Genomic DNA, 17,635 nt, shown 5'->3' on the forward strand with positions numbered 1-17,635 from the left:
AAGACCACCGTTGCCCTCCAACTGTCAAATAAAATGGCCACGGGAAAGGGAAAACGTAGTCAGTTTTCCCTTTCCATAGCAGCCATTGGGAGCGGACGCGCTGGGAACAGAAGTGATCCCAGCACGTTTTCTATTGTGAAAAGAAGAAAAAAGAAGCTAAGTGGGGTTGGGAGGTGGGGACCGGAGAGTTTGCAGGGGTGGGGGGTGGAGGAAAAAAAAGTACCTGAGTCCCCACCAGGGGACGAAGGCAGCCTCCAGCCATGGGGAGCCTCGGAGCAGGGATGGCCCCGTTTCGAGCCTCCTCATTGCCTAAGGGGCCGCCACGCCCACCGCCGGGAACAAAAGGCACATACATGCGTGCAAGGGATTCCCGGCCTGGTAATTCCCCGGCGAGGGCCAATCAGAATGCTTGTTGGATTCTGGTTGACCCTTGCCGGGTACTAATGCAATGCCAATACATCACTTTCCACATAGTGGAGAACCCCCTTCACATCTTTCATAAGGGGGTCCTTTTCTTCTGGTCCCAGTCAACTTCTCTGATTCAGTGGACACCATCAACCACAAGGCCTTCCTCAACATCTTCACCAAATGCCAGACATTTGATAAAGCGGTCTTAATCTGGCTCACCTGTTATCTATCAGATAGCTATTAGCTCATTAAGATGCTTTCCAACAGATTCCATTGGCATCCCATCACCTGTGCTATACCTAAAGGCTCCCAATTCTCTCGCACATCACCCTTGACACCTGGATGAAACACTCAGCAACCTCAACAATGCGATCCCCAAATCTGTAGATGATAGACAATTCGACCGAAGGAGCAACACCCTCAATGATATTTGCCCATGGAAACATCTTCCTTCCCTTAGTCATGCCTCTATGTCTGTACATGTGCAGATTTCAACTCCAGCGGTGCAGGAAGGAACCAGAAGACAGGCCTTCTCTATCTACTCCCCCAAGACTCTGGCACCTCCTCCCTGTAAACACCTGCCTCCCTCCCGTCCATGTACATTTCAGGATGGAATTCAAGACCCCATCTTCAAGCAATGGCATCCCCTAATACCTAGCTTCACACCCTTCACACCTCACCTTGCCTGAGACTGGATGATCTCCTCGCCACTGTTTCCTCACCTGGTTGTTGTAGATCCCTTGCTGCCAAATTGACCACCCTCCCCCTCCCTGCTTCCTTGTATCTCTGCTTCCTTCACTGTGTCTGTCCACCGATGATTTGTAAAGTGCTCCTTTGCTTCCCAAAGATGGGCACTCACACAATAAATGCGCTAATAATAATAATAATAATACTGTTTAGCCCCACTACCAAAAATGTAACACAATAAGACTGAGTTCATCTTCCTCGGTAACCTGTTGAAGGGTGCTAAAGTCCAGACACGGCTGATGGACATGATACTAAATGTCTTGTTACCCCATTTCTTCCCCTGGACAAAATCCCACAGATTCACCTTCGGCTACTACTGCTCACTCCCTCAGGATCCATGCCACTCAGAGATGACTGGTGTCTGATCTCAGTCCTCCACAAAATCAAAACCGTTCTCCCCCCTCAGGCTTCAAAACGCCATCTAATTTCTGGTTCTCTCTCCGGTGGAAAAACACCTTTCACTGCAGCCTGGCAGTGACATTGGATCCCCTGAAAGCAGTTGACCAAGCTGCAGTTTGCACGTGGAGTGCATTGGCTACCACCCAAGTGAACATCATTTTCAAGACACCCCGAATCACCTATGGAGCACTGAAAACATTCACCCGGATGAGAAAGTCAGGGTGATTGGAAGCCCGCACAAGACCGGGCGCCAAAACATTGCCAACGTAGAAGCCATAAACTGCAGACAAAAACAGGAAACAGGCCTTCCCCTGTTAGACGCCATTACTATGGAACAAACTAACTACGCGCATCTGCACATGCCCCTGTCGCCTTCAATTCAGAAAGGATTTGAAGGCCATGCTCTTCAAATGCCACCTTGCCAAACGTAATTGCTCTTGCCTACTACTCAGTGTACCTTATCCATTTGCCCTTACAAATATACTAATATCATTGCCTGTCCACTGTGCTGTCAGCTTACATCATGTACGTCCTTGTAAAATGCATGCATATATGATGGGGGAGAGCAGGCACTCCCTTACTCGCCCCTCAGTGCAGCAGGGGTGGTGGCACATTTCTGTGTGGAGGATCTCGCGCTATCAAATCAAACAGCTGTAAGGGCACCTTCCTTCACTAAATGTGAATGTTACCAGGGTTGATAGTGCACACCTCTGCCATTTGCATGGTCTGCAGGCTCTCTGGTGGGTCTGCAAAAGAGGGAGGTGGGTGGGTTGGTGGCTGGGACTTTTGACAACTTCTTTAGATCAGACAGTACCTTTTCATAAATATATATATCTCAGGCTTGACTTCTCCCAAATGTGCAGCATTGAGGTGGGCATGGGCCAAATCCATTACAGATCTTTGGAAGGACATTGGATGGAGCATTTGCCAGCGGGGTTGTCCATCATCTTTGGAATCTGGCTCCACATCAGGCAGGAGTCCTCTGTTCTCTCTGATTAGTGGCCTTTTTATTCCAAATTTCATCTTTTCAGGCTGTGCTCTAGTCAGGTTGTCGTTTAGGGTAGGATTTTAGGAGAGACAGCCATTCCATGTCTCTCAGGGTGTGCAGTCAAAATATCGAATCAATAATGTCGAAAGTCATAATCTCGAAAACAATAATGTCGAAAAAAAAAAAGTCGAATGTTTTATTTTTTTATTTATATATTTTTTTTGGGGTCCAGGAATAAAAATAAAAAAATGGGTAAAACAAAAAAAATAATTAAAAAAAGGGGGTTTGGGGGGAACCCCCCATTTCGAGATTATGACTTTCGACATTTTTGTATTCGATATTATCACTATAAACCGTCTCTCAGAGCTATTCATCGAACCCAAGTACTCTCTGAGGTTAAGACCAGATTACATTGAGCCCGCCACGGAGCAAGCAACAATGCTGTGCTCGGTCGAAGTGCTCAGCTACTCAATAATTACACTGTAAGAAATGTACCTGCTGGGCATGGCCTGGAACCTATTTCTGGTTGTGCATTTATGCGCTCACTCAATTGCTCAGGCAGGCAGAGAGAGGCCAACGAGACCTGAGCTCTCGCCACTTTCCAGAATGCCTTCCTGGCTGGATCTGGGGGATTCGCCAACCCGAATGGTGAAACCTAAATCCTTGATTGAATCAAAGTTGTATTCACATTTGTTCCTGAGGCAAAGTGACATTAAGGGGCCCATTAGGAGGTCCCCGGTCTGAAATAAAAGGCGGTAAAAATATGGTAATTCCGGCACTTGCCTTTTTTATGGACCAGGGAAACACAAGTTTGCCGGTGGGGGCACAGACCTACTGGTAGGTCTGACCTGCTGGTAGATCTGGCACCTACTGGCAAATAAACGCCGGGAATCCCCAGCACCGGTAGTACTGCTGCAGGTAATTTCCGGCAATCCCATCAATGGAGTCCAATGGGACCGTACCAGCATCTCTGCCTCCCATAATATCCCGGTAATGCTGGGATATTAAGCGGCAGAGATGGTAGGGGCAGTTTGCCAGTATCCCACCGGAATTACCGGCAGGATACCGGGAAACATGTAATGAGCCCCTAAGTCTTCATGAGTTCACAATTGTCAGCAAAGAATTTGGTGATAATGTAATTGCGACCAGCAAAAGACAACACCGTAGAGCTTCAGAGGGGCCTGTTCAAGGACGAGAGTGAGATGGAATATTAGACATTTTAAAAACAGATGTGTTGTGCACATGCCATCAGCGATTTCATTGATATGCTGTACATGCAACACTATGATTTGGGTTCACTTGCATGTCATGGCATTTAATGCTCTGTCACGAGCTAAGCTCCTCATTACATCCTCTAGGCTCCTTTGACATGAGAAGATGAAAGGAGGGCCAGACCCCAAAAATGAGGGTCACTTTAGAGATATGGTGACTGTGTATGAGGTTGTCTCTTTGTCTCTTTATGATTTGGAAAGGTTACTGCCCCTTGTAGGTACATTCTAAACTCGCAGAATGGGTTAACTATTAAATGTTAATGGATCAGGTTTTGAAAATACTCAGATAGGCTCGAGTGTGGTCCTATGGTAAGCATCACATTTGTTTACTGGGAAATCTTGACAGCGCACATGGCACGGTGGTTGGGGTCCTGTAGAATGCCACCACACAGATCACCCACCCACACCCTAGACAAAGTGGGCATCCATAGAACACTAGCACTACATGGGGTCCCAAGAAGCTCAGACGGGCACTACAGGAGGTCGCCGCTGACTGCGTCCCACCCTTGACTGCAAGAGGGTTCTTTAGGTACATAGCATATAGAGACTGGAATAATCTGGAATAAAGCACTATATAAACACATATTAATCTTATATGCAATCTCCTTTTGCCTCCTTACAAGGACTTCTTTCTGCTGAGGTTTAAGATCTTCATGTGAGCTAAATATATATATATATATATATATATATATATATATATATATATATATATATATTGTGGGATGTTTTTACCCATACATCCGAGCCCTACCTAAAAAAACTGTGCAGTACTGGCATTGAAAACATCATGATGGCCAGAGATTCCCAGAAAATGCCCAGGGAAGTGCATGAAGAATAGGCTGCCACTCATTTTTGCCGATGTTATGGGCACAGAAGGGCACTGCCTAAAACCACCATTGGACTACCCACACAGTAGTCTGAAAACATTGGGAATGGCAATGCTGATTGCCAAAAGCAACCTAGAATTGTGGGGAATTCATTTTCTTAAATCCCAAAAATGGGTGCATTACCAGTACTCACCACTATCAGAAAGCCGGCGTTTTAAAACAACACCAGACTTTTTTCTTTTTCGTGTAAAACTGAATAAATGAACCCAAAGCAGGCCAAAGAAAGACTTACTGAGAGGTGGATCCAATGTAAAGTTATATTCTGAAGTGACTTGAAGGTTTATACAAGACTGGCTGAGCTGTGGATTTCAGCAGTTTAAGTAAATTTGGACTGAAAGACACTAAAAATCTAAATTTTTAAATTAACTGAGTGACCTACTTTTGAGTGGCACATAGTTGTCACTGTTGAAATGCCATAGTTTTGAACTTAGAATCAGCATTCTAGCTGCATATGTAAACATTGTCTTGACTTAAACTGGGTAACAAAAAGTGACATTTTATCTGAAGCCTGGCTTAAGGAACTGAATTCTGCCCACCAGCTACCCCCGACAGGAGATGAGACTTGCACAACAGCTGTGTTCCCAGGCCTAGCTGCCCTTTTGCTGCTCCCACCAAAAGGGATATGACACTTCCCTGATTGAATTACCTGGGCTCTGCAGGAAATTGAACAAAGCCCTGTCCTGACTCAGGCAAATGTTTTATTATGGGGGCCGTAAAAAAGTGGCTTCCTCCTGGAAGGAAAGGGGAGGAGCACTGCCTGGGAGAGCAAGCTGGCTTGGCAGAACTGGAAAAACCAGAAATTCAACCTTGTGCTGGGGGGAACTACACCCCTGTAGCCAGAATATGGTTTTAGAAAAAGATGAATAACTCATAGTACGGACTTGTCATAATTATTTAAATGATACCATAATTCTTGTGATTTTTCTGCCCACATTTTAAGAGGTTTTTAGAACCGGTGGCATGATCTGGGGGCAAACTAGCAGTTAAGAGGGTATTACTTAAAATTTATGCAAGTTAAAAGTCTGATACTTCATCAATTAATGCCTGCATGCCTTGCACACATTTGGGTGAATTTGAATAAGAATCTGATATTGGTAACCTGACCAAAAAGTGAAATATGTTGCCATTTCTGAATGCAAGCTCCCAGGAAGAGCAGATTTGGACAGGGTATACCTCCTGTGATATGTGATGGGTGCATGTAATTTTAAACAAATGTGTACCTGTGCAAATATGTCTTTTGGGTCAAAATATAGATTGTGTGTAATTTGACAGGGGTGGGTTCTCTGTATCATAAACAGACCTCATCATGATGACACTTCATTTCATTCCCCCAATCAAGGGGAAGAGGAGGAAGTGGCCAATGACAAGTGGAGAGGGGTAGGGCCTAGGAAGCTAGCCTCTCCACCCATTTTCAAAACACATAAAAGCAGACAGTCAGGACAGATAGGGACATTCAATTCCATTTGCTGCAACGCGCTCTGCCGGACCATACCACATCCAGAGATCCAGACTTCAAATCCATCAATCTCCAGAGAAAGCTGTGCAGAAAGATCCAGAAGCAGTGCTGTACCCAGAGAGAGAGCAGAGCTGACCCAGACCACTGTTAGCAGAACCAGAGAGCTGACCCAGATCACTGTGAAGTGCAGAGACCAGACCAGAGTCCAGTCTAAAACCTGACCAGATCCGTGGCGAGGCCCATTCTAATTCAAGAATACAGTGTGAGTACCTAGCAAGACTGTGCAGAACCAATCTCTTAGTTAAAATAATATAATTCAATCTATTGTAATCTAAGTAGAACTGCCTCCTAACTGTCACCTGTCATTTGTAAAGCTGTCACCTGTCATTTCTAGTTGCTAGCTGTCACTTGTCGCTTTGAACTTTTAACATTTCAAATCCGAAAAACTACCTTTATTTAATCGTTCATAACACTGTAACCGTTTGGGCTAGGAACTTGCAGTAGCTTTCCTCTGAAAGCTTAGAATCTTAGCTTTTCAACGAACCTAGAAGCGCATTCCTATTCCATACACTTTTGCCGCAATTGCGAAAAACGCACCCGTGAATTTGCCGCGATTTGCAAATTTCTCCACGTGTGAAAACAGCAGTTCTTGCTTTCCTTGCTAAAATTTCGTTTGCCTCTTAAGAACCATCCCTGAATCATTGCTAGAGTGAGCCTGGACTAATAATAACTTGATACCACTCACCCTGAACCTCAAGAGGGAATTAAAAGCATTTTAGCATATTTTTCACTTCATTGCCAGCACATATAAAAGCATTTTGGGCCTGTGTTTCCAACTTCTGTAGTCTAAGCTTGCTGGGGTGAACTGAATTACATTTGATTGTATTTCTGAGAACTGTGTGCTTTCCTTCCATTTCCTTGCATTGCATAAAAGGGGGGAGGGGATTGCCAGAGAAAAGTGATTACATTGTTTTGTTGAAATCATATTGAGTATTTTCTGTATTGCATTTCATTCAACATTACATCCATCTGAACTTATATAAAGCATTCTCTGCCACCTTATTCTTCTGTTCCTATTCACAAGTGTGCGAGTGCCAGACTATCCATTATTGATTACTGCTCAGATTAAGTGTTATATCCAATTATTAATTATTATAAAGTGTGATATATATATCTATTGTTTAAATTATCAAATAAACCTTTTAAACTTGCAAAACAGAACTACTTCTTGGCTCAGCGGGGTCAGGGGGATTCCAAGAGAGGGGTGTTATATAGGGGTAGTCATCCAGAACGCATGAACTGGACATGAAGATATATCAATAAGGGTTTCCATTCAGTATCCCAGACTAGGCATTGACTCAGCTGTAGTGTTGAATCCTCTTACAAATTGGGGGCTCGTGCCGGACGTTTGGATTAGATCTATCACTTGTGCAGATTAATACAGCGTGCCAGCTGACCAGATACACATATCCGGTCGGAGCACACGCTGTGTTACGCTGTAAAGCACTCCTCAAAGGAACGCTCTAAGGAAAAGGTCTGTTTTGCAAAAATATAATATAAACTTCTGTAAGTCAGGACAGAGACCAATCTCTAGAATGACGACCTTAGTAGACATGAAAATAGCCAGAGAGCACTTCTTACATAAGTTATTTGTGAGAGGTGAGTGGACTCACCAGGACCGCATGGTCTGGTTGCAGGCCATCACGCAACAGGTCACGGAAACAGGGTCAGATATATGGAGAGATCAGGGTCCCTTACATGTGGCCCTGAGTGAACTATACATGGCTCCTAAAGCTAAGGATGAACAAGACAAGATGGTTAGGATAGCGGCATACCTGTACCTATATATGGGAGACATGCAGGATAAATGTACTGAAAGCCAAGATCTGGCGAATAAGCGACAGATGGCGTTAGAGAAGGTCCAATCTGACCTGGTCTCTTCTGAGCAGAGGCTGTAGGGGAGCCAGGAGTCAGAAAATGAGAGTAGACAGCACATCATTAAAATAAAGAAGGATATGGACATCCTGCAACAGGAAAAGGCTGACCAGGATACCAGATTTCTGGCCTTGCAGAAGGAGTACCAAGAAGGTTTGGACTCCCTACTGCAGAGCCAGAAAAAGCTGGAGCAACAGTTAGACTTCAATAGGGTATGTGCTGAGCAGGTAGTCACCCTGCAAAGCCACCTAGATAGGGAGAAGGTAGAGAGCAATAAACTGATTCTGAAAGACCTGGATACCCAGGCAGAGTTTGATCAGGAGCGCCAGAAAGCTGGTGCCTTCCAAAGGCAAAGGGACGACCTGGCGGCACAGATGCAGGCTCTTAGTCAGGAAAGGGATACCTTAGGCCAGGAAGTCTGCCACTTAAAAAGGAAAATGGAAGAAAATCACCTGGCCCTCCAGGGACTGGGTGACCTCTAAAAAGAACACCATAACTTGTTAGAGCACACCAGGAAGGTGGAGGATGCTCTGGCAAGAAAGGAGCAGGCCAATAGGGACACAGCTCAGGAGGTAACCCTCCTGCAGCAAAGACTGGCCCAGTGCTCCAGGACCAATCAGGAAACGCAGAGAGAGAATGAGGCTCTCTGCCAGCACAATGATAGGCTCCAACAACAGGTAGCGATGCAAGGGAGACTGATAGAGTCTAGTAAGGCCTTAACTGAGGAACTGAAGGCGCAGGCTCTTGCATTGCAACAGGGAGCAGGGGCGGATAGAGACCAAGTTCGCTGGGAAAGGGAAACTCCTGAGCATAACCTCAGGAGCCCTAGTACCAGAGGCCTTTATCTCTCTCAGTCCCTGGACTCTGCCACCCCCATGTCCCCTGGCGCACATGAGCACCGGGCCACAGGGATGGCAGATTACTATCCAGCCAGAAGCATGGGGCTCATAGGCCAGTACCACCCAGGAATGGAGGGGTGGGCATCCGGGTATGGGCACCCAAGCACAGTGCAATTTAATGGGGAACCCCAGGAGAGTAGGCCCATTAAGGGCATCCTGAAAACCTCTGCCCAGTTAGGTCAGTGGGGGGGGGGGGTACCCATCAAATCCTGGCAGCAAGGAGGGATCTGAAGACTCCTCTGAGTGGTACAGGACACAGGAGACCAGGTCCCCACATTCTGCCAGCCATTCCCAGGCTCGCAGAATCCGGGAAAACCTGGAAGAACAGACGGGAACCTCTGGGAGCAGTGCCTCTGAGTCAGAAGATGAATGGACCAGGGTTACCCTGACCAAAAGGGCCAATAAGACAAAATGGGCCTTGCTTAAGGACCCCTTAAAGCAGGTTAAGGCAATCAGGAGCGTCATCACGCCTTATCATAAGAACGCCAAGTATTCTGTTTGGGAGCACTTAGAGTTGTTTGAGCAAATGATGGAGACTTTCCATTTGAAAGACAGCCAAAGCTGTATTCAATATGTAAAGTGGACCTTCTCCCCGGAATACTCCAGTTTCTTTGCGGGGCTGGAGGACCAAAATCATTTAAGATGGTCCACCTATAAGGCGGCCATCTTGAAACATTTTTCTACTCATAGAAATCCTCAAGAGGCTCGCAAGGCAGCCTACAATTTACAATGTGGGGAGGATCAGGCCCCACAAGAATTTGTGCAGGAGTTAAAGCGTGCTTTTGCACAGACCACAAGAAGGGTGCGCACGGATAGCAGAGAATTTATTAATACGTTTTTCCATGCCTTGCCCAAATACATAATGACCCAGCTCGTGAGGGATTTTCACGAGAAAAGATCTTTAGACTGGGTCATTGAACAGGCTACCCGGATCTATGAGATGCAGAAGCCCATAGAAAATAAAAGCAATACCCAGAAAAATCCCAAAACCAACAGCACCCCTGCTGCTGCCAAGGTGGCAGAGGTAAAGGTCACCCCCGTTTTGGATTTGGAGATGGGGGGGCCTAAAAACCTACCTGCACCTAATAATGCTAGGCCCAGAAGATCCTCGGGCCAGTCACAGACAGGGAGCCAAGGAGGCAGCCCCACAAATGGGGTCCCTCGCTCTCCTGATTATGTAAGTCCCCGTTACAAGGGAAATCGACCCATCCTGGGTTATGTGTGGACTCCTCCAGCCCAAGGGGGGAGATCCAGCCAAGAACCTAATCCAGGGAACTTTCCTCCTAACTTCCCACCGGAGGGCAGAAATTCTCCGAATCCTGGGCAGAACTTTTTCCCCAGGTATCCACCCAATTTCCAGCCCCAAAATCCTCCACCCTTCTTTCCCCAATTCCCTGAGCCCAGACAACCAAATCCGGGAGAGGGGAGGCCAAGGGTGGAGGGGTATCCAAATCTTCCCAACCAGGGGTACTACCAAAGAAGGGATAGCTACCCTTCCCGGGATCAGCCCAGGGGAGAAAACAGGGCCCCGTATCAGCCCGAGCGGGTTTCCCAGTTAGAGCACCAGGTTCAAAACATGGCGCGGGATCTGGGTCACATACTGAGGGCTCAGCAGAACCCTCAGATCGGCATGCCGGCGCAGAACGCACCCAACTCTGGACCTGGTGCTCCAGAACAATGACGGGGGCAGCACCCCGATAACACACCGGTTCCCAGGGAGGAGGCACAAGGGGAAGGGGGGTGTAAAGCCTTAGAGGAAGCTTCCTTCCCAACTTGTAAACAGCCCCTGGAAAACCAGGAACCGGAAACAAAATCTCCTGCCCCTGAAAGCCTGCCTCCCAAGGAGCAGAGGGGGGGTAGGAGAAACAAAGGACCCAAACAGACCCGTTTTGTGGAAGAAATACAGATCTTCCAATTTGAAGGAGAGGGATCCCCAGAGGATCCTGGGGAAAGGATCTTGTCCTTCAGAGATGGGGGAACTCCTCCCAAGGAAAAATGGGTCCCAAAAGATTCCAATATAGACTGGGGAGATGTGGAGACTGAGCTACCGCCGCCCACTATCTTATCCCAGAACCAACAATGCCAAAATCCCCTGGTTCAAACCCATCCTGATGACTGCCTCCAAAAAGGGGGGGGGCGGCCCAGAACCGGAGCCAGGGGAACCCACAATGGCTCTGATCTCCAGTTGCCAATTTCTTCTTTCAGATTCCCAAGGCTCTCCACAGAATTCTGCCCAAATCTCTTCGCTAGCGATGTCCAAAACCAGAAAGTTAGCCCACCAGTTGTCCAAAAATGTGCATTATCTGTGCCCCCTTGAGGAGAAGGAGGGAAGATATTATGCCCCGGTACAAGTACAGGGGCAGGGTACGATTTCAGCGCTGGTGGACACGGGATCTCAAGCTACCCTTCTGTCCAGAAGGGCCTTTGATGAACTGAATGCAGGAAGGGGAGGGAATTACCAAATTCCTCTCACCTCACTTCCTGGACAACTGCAGAACTTTGACGGGAAGGAAATTCCCGTTGAGGGGACTGCAGACTTGGACATTAAGATCGGGCGACACACGGTGAAACACCCGGTCATAGTAGTGACTCCAGAGGGCACCCCTTGTTTACTGGGGAATGACCTCCTGAGGAGGTTGTCACCCCTAATAGATTGCGTAAACAAGGTCCTCTGGACCCAGACTAGCCGACCAATAAAATTAAAACAGAGTGTCAACCATGTTAGTTTAAACGGCACCTGCCACATGGTTGAACAAAAATCTGACCAAGTAGAATTTCACTTCCAGAACAACCAAATTCCAGACGTGACAGTAATAGCAGTAGGACAACAGACTGGTGATGGAGGGTCCTCTCTATTTCTGAAAATCAACCTTCCTTCCAGTCTAAAGTGGTACTCCACGCTGGAAGGAAACACTCTGAGATTCTATACTAATCCACAATCAGAAACTCCCACTCCTATAGTCCAGAAAGATGTGAAATCAGCTCAGAGCCTGGCTGATATTCAGCAAATTGGAGAGCAGTTGTTCATCCCTGTTCAGTTAAATGATGGGAAGGACTCTGTTCTCGCTCGAGTGTGTGTGAACAACGGTAAGAGCTTCAACAGCGAAGCCATGTTCCGCCAACTCCCAAAAGATCCAGCCATTCCCACATTCAAACTGATAGACAAATGGGAAATGGACCTGGAAGCACCTAATTCCAAACATCTCCTGTATGCTCAAAATCTCCATTGGCAACAAGAGCATAGTCCACAATTGTTGGGTCGTGCGAGACGTCACTGCCGCTTTTTACTTAGGCAGTGACATTCTCAATCGCTTTGCCATTAGTTTGGACCTAATCAACTTCAAAGCTTGGTCCCGATTAGCGGATAATCCCATGGGCTTTGATGATCCAGAAAAAGCAATTAGGTCAATTGCTACCTTATGCAGTTGAAATTCAGATCAAAGAGGAAGTCACCATCCCAGAAAGGACCCGACAATTCTCCCTGGAAGTGAAAGCTAAAAGAGGACAACATTTGAAAAACCCTGATGCTTACATACATCTAAACGCTTCTCTCCAACAGCAAGGGTTGGGGGTAAACCCAACTCCATTAGTCAACATAGAACATGACACCATTCCAATAGAGGTGGATAACAGCGACTTAAAGAGTATTACTCTAGCCGCAGGCACCATTATTGGAATGGCGGTTGATGACCGACATTTTTCCATCGATTTAGGTAATGAACTGTTAGGACCAATCGCCAAGGACTGTTTTGACAGTGACAGTGAGGACAATACAACACCAGACAGGATTTTTACCCGGCATGGGGGGAACTTCCTGGTGTACACTTCTTGCCCTTATGGTAAGGAAGATGTGACTTGTGACTTCAGAAGGGATGAGGTGATTTTCCAGGTCCATGAGGGCTGCCTTTCCCACCTGAAGCCTCCAGTCCAAATCAGCACTCTGACCAGGGACTTCTCCACCCAGCTGGAGGAGGCCGCTGAGATAGCCAAACCAGAAGTCTTTCCAGGCTTCAGGCAGATGGTGGAAGAGAGAGTCAACCTAGCTGATGCCTGTGTGACTCTGGAACAAAAGCAAAAGTTGAAACAAGTTTTCTTGTATTTCCAAGATCTCTTTGCGGTAGACTCATATGACTGTGGTCGCACCGACATCCACACAACAACAATCCCCACGGACCCTGGCATGACTCCAGTGTTTGTGAAGCAATATCATTTGCCTCTCGCATCCATGGAGTCCCTTACTGAAATAATTAAGAACCTTGAGTCCCGGGGAATAATCCGTCCAGTTCACAGCACCTTCAATAATCCGGTGCTGGGAATATTGAAGCCAAACGGCCAGTGGAGACTCTGCGCCGACCTCAGGGAGCTCAACAAACGGATCCATACTTCCCGATGGCCTCTGCCCTACATTGACCAAGGGCTGGCCCAGATCCAGGGGTCACAGGTATTCACTGCAATAGACCTGACCAATGGATACTGGACCGTGCCTGTCAGCAGGGAGGACCAATACAAACTGGCTTTTACCTTTGGGGGCCAGCAGTACACATGGACCCGGACTCCCTTCGGATACCTCAACTCCGGCAATGAATTCAACATTTTCCTACACAAGGCCATGCCTGACCTGGGTGCAAGGGGTAACTTGGCTTATGTAGATGATGTCCTCATCAAAAGTTCATCTGTGGAGGAACACATAGCGGAGATCCGTTATGTTCTGACGCAGTTGAGGGCCGCCGGAGCAAAACTTTCCTTTCAGAAAGCACAGTGGTGTAGAACCCGTGTTAATTTCTTGGGGCATGAGATTACTCCTCAGGGTCTCTGTCCCCAGGAAAAGAAAGTGGAAGCACTTCAGAAACTGAAAGACCCCACAACTCTGCGGGAACTAAGGAGCCTCCTTGGACTGACTAATTACAGCAGAAAGTTCATTGAGGGCTACGCAGAGATCACCAGACCCCTCATTCATCTCCTGAAGGGGGGGGTCAAGTGGGAATGGGGTCCAGAACAAGCCGAGGCAGTAAAACAACTCAAAAGAAGCCTCTCACAAGCGCCTTGCCTAGCTTACCCTGTCAGAAACAAGGAGTTCTTCCTGGAGACAGGGTTCTCTAATACGTGCTTGACAGCAGTATTATACCAAAAGCATGACAAGATCAATAAAGTAATCTCCTATGCGAGCAAAACTTTATCCTCTGTGGAGGAAAAATTCAACGATTGTCAGAAGGCACTCCTGGCAACGGTGTTTGCATTGAAGAATTACCGCCCGTTTATCCAGGGGGAACACATCATAGTGGAGACTCCACACCAGCCTCTGCAATATCTCCAAAGTGATAGAATCCGGGCCGGAAATGTGAGTAATTCCCGAATTACTTCCTGGATTCTGTCAATGCAAGGCTTTCCTGTGGAGGTCAGATATGGCCAAAACAAGAAGAGTCCCCTCGCGCAAGGTCTGGCTGACTTGCATGATTGTGCCAGAGAAAACTGTCTCGAGGACGAAAGTCTAAAAATAAAGGACAACATGGAGGCATACCTTAATTCCCCCCACAAAGTCTTTGAAGAAGACAAGTGTGAGGGAATGCCCACTGTCTATGTGGATTGATGCTCTTACCATGTTGACAACGACGGGGAGAAAGAACTGGTGGCTGGCGTAGGGAATGCATGGGTGAAGGATTTTCCAGAACCCTCCGCTGGATACAAAATTGGTCCCCGAAGTAGTCAGGTGGCAGAATTGATGGCTGTGCATCAAGCCATCCTCACTGCTGTCCAACATCAACTCAACGAACTGGTCATAATCACAGATTCTGATTATGTACGGAACGGGTTCGTGGAGCACCTGGTTAATTGGAAAACCAGAGGCATGTTATGTGCTAACAACAAACCCTTGAAACATGGGAAGTTGATCCAAAACATTGACGATCTGGTCACCTCGAATGAGATGACCATCTATTGGAAAAAGATCAAGGGTCATTCCAAAGTAGAGGGAACAGACAAAACTGGAAATGACTTAGCTGATCAGCTGGCCAAAACCGGGGCCATCCAAGGGGATCTAATTGAGATTGAGTCCCTGTTGGGGGAAATCCAGGTCACTGCTATCACTAGGTCCCAGACAAATGCTCACAACGACCTTTCAATTGCACAATGGAGTAAGGAGACCCCTGATGCTGATTTGATTACCGCTCAGAAGGGGGATCCAATAATTGGTATATTTTACCAGCACCTTGAGGACCCTGAGAACTTTCCCCTGACGGATACCGATTACACTGGGAAAGAGGACCTAAGAGTGTTGATGAAATGTCCAAAAATGTTCCGGATCCAAGACGGTTTGTTGGTAAGGAAATCCAAAGCTGGCCACGATCAGTGGGTGGTTCCTACCTCATTCCGAAGCCTGATGTTAAGTCACGCCCATGATGCGGCCACCGCTGGTCATAGGGGGTTTCACACAACACTGGAAATCTTAAGAGAGGTTGCATACTGGCCACACATGGGGCAGGACCTCGACCAATACTTGAAGGGGTGTCTTGTGTGTGCACAATTTCAGCCATCATCCCTCACGCACTGTGCGCCTCTCCAAAAGAGGGGGATGACACTGCCATGGTCAGATTTACAAATCGACTTTGTAGGCCCCGTGATTCGCTCTGCTAGGGGGAATAAGTACATGTTGACTGTGACATACTTGTTTACCAAGTGGGTGGAATGTCTCCCAGCCCCAAATTGCAAGGCAGAAACTGCAGCTGCCCTGATGATTAACCACATCTTTTCCCGTTTTGGTCTACCTCAAAGGATTGAGTCAGACAGAGGTAGCCACTTCACCAGTGAAGTGATGACAAAGATGTGGGAGATACTGGGGGTCAAAAGGAAGTTGCATATTGCTTACCGGCCAGCTTCTTCTGGGGCAGTAGAGAGATATAACCGAACCATTGTGAGCATATTAAAGAAGTTTGTGGCAGATTCTGGGCCAAGTTGGGATATCCGATTACCTCTGGTCCTAATGGCCATCAGATCTACCCCTTCATCTGCAACCAAAATGTCACCATTTGAGTTGATGACTGGGCGCAAGATGGTGCTTCCTCAGCATTTGCTCTACCGGACCCAAGAGCAGACACTGATAAATGCCTCCACAACTCATGAGTATGTGGAGAATTTAGGAAACACCTTCAACATGCTTTTGCTTATGCTCAGCGGAATCTAGGAAGATCAGCTGATAGCATGAAGACCCACTATGACCTGAAAACTTCCAGGAAGGAATATCAGGTGGGGGACCGGGTCTATCTATGCAATTTCCAAAGGAACCAGGCCAAACAGCGAACATTTTTGCCTACATGGAAGGGACCCTTTGAGATTATAGACAAAATCTCCCCTGTGGCCTACAAGATTCGCATCCCCAAAGGCGGTTTGGCAGAGGGGGAAGACAAGTGGGTCCACATAAACCAGTTGAAGTGTTGCCATCCCAGGCACACTCTGCAACAACTGGAGGAATCCTCTGGAATCCTAGAGGGTACTGTCTCAGATTAATTCAGTTCTAACTTAAAATATCCTACATATCGCCTATCAAATTCTGAGTTTCTCAATGTGGGTGTTTTCGTTTTTGAATGCAAAAAGAAATGTGCATGTCCATATGTTTTGACTATAAATTTATATGCCACCCCACTATATCAATGGTGGGGGAAAAATGTCGATGAATAGGTATTGCCGCTCTTCCTTTGTCGTCCTAGGAGAAAGAAAACCTCGAGACTGGCCAAGGAGGACGATCCGGAGACCGGGAGCAGAGACGCAAGGGGCCCGGGGTACCGCCCAATCTTCCCATCAGGACCGGCGAGGAGAACCGATCGATCCGACCGGATGGAGAAAAAGATGCTGAACTGTGCCATCTATTGGAAGAAGATGAGGAAACATCCCAGGTCTTGCGAGTTCCATCAGTGAAACAGAATGGCCATCGCAAGAGGGGGGCTTGTGGGATGTTTTTACCCATACATCCGAGCCCTACCTAAAAAAACTGTGCAGTGCTGGCATTGAAAACATCATGATGGCCAGAGATTCCCAGAAAATGCCCAGGGAAGTGCATGAAGAATAGGCTGCCACTCATTTTTGCCGATGTTATGGGCACAGAAGGGCACTGCCTAAAACCACCATTGGACTACCCACACAGTAGTCTGAAACCATTGGGAATGGCAATGCTGATTGCCAAAAGCAACCTAGAATTGTGGGGAATTCATTTTCTTAAATCCCAAAAATGGGTGCATTACCAGTACTCACCACTATCAGAAAGCCGGCGTTTTAAAATAACACCAGACTTTTTTCTTTTTCGTGTAAAACTGAATAAATGAACCCAAAGCAGGCCAACGAAAGACTTACTGAGAGGTGGATCCAATGTAAAGTTATATTCTGAAGTGACTTGAAGGTTTATACAAGACTGGCTGAGCTGTGGATTTCAGCAGTTTAAGTAAATTTGGACTGAAAGACACTAAAAATCTAAATGTTTAAATTAACTGAGTGACCTACTTTTGAGTGGCACATAGTTGTCACTGTTGAAATGCCATAGTTTTGAACTTAGAATCAGCATTCTAGCTGCATATGTAAACATTGTCTTGACTTAAACTGGGTAACAAAAAGTGACATTTTATCTGAAGCCTGGCTTAAGGAACTGAATTCTGCCCACC

The sequence above is a fragment of the Ambystoma mexicanum genome, chromosome 9 (genome assembly GCF_040938575.1).
Source record: "Ambystoma mexicanum isolate Mex_15411 chromosome 9, UKY_AmexF1_1, whole genome shotgun sequence".
Lineage (NCBI taxonomy): Eukaryota > Metazoa > Chordata > Amphibia > Caudata > Ambystomatidae > Ambystoma > Ambystoma mexicanum.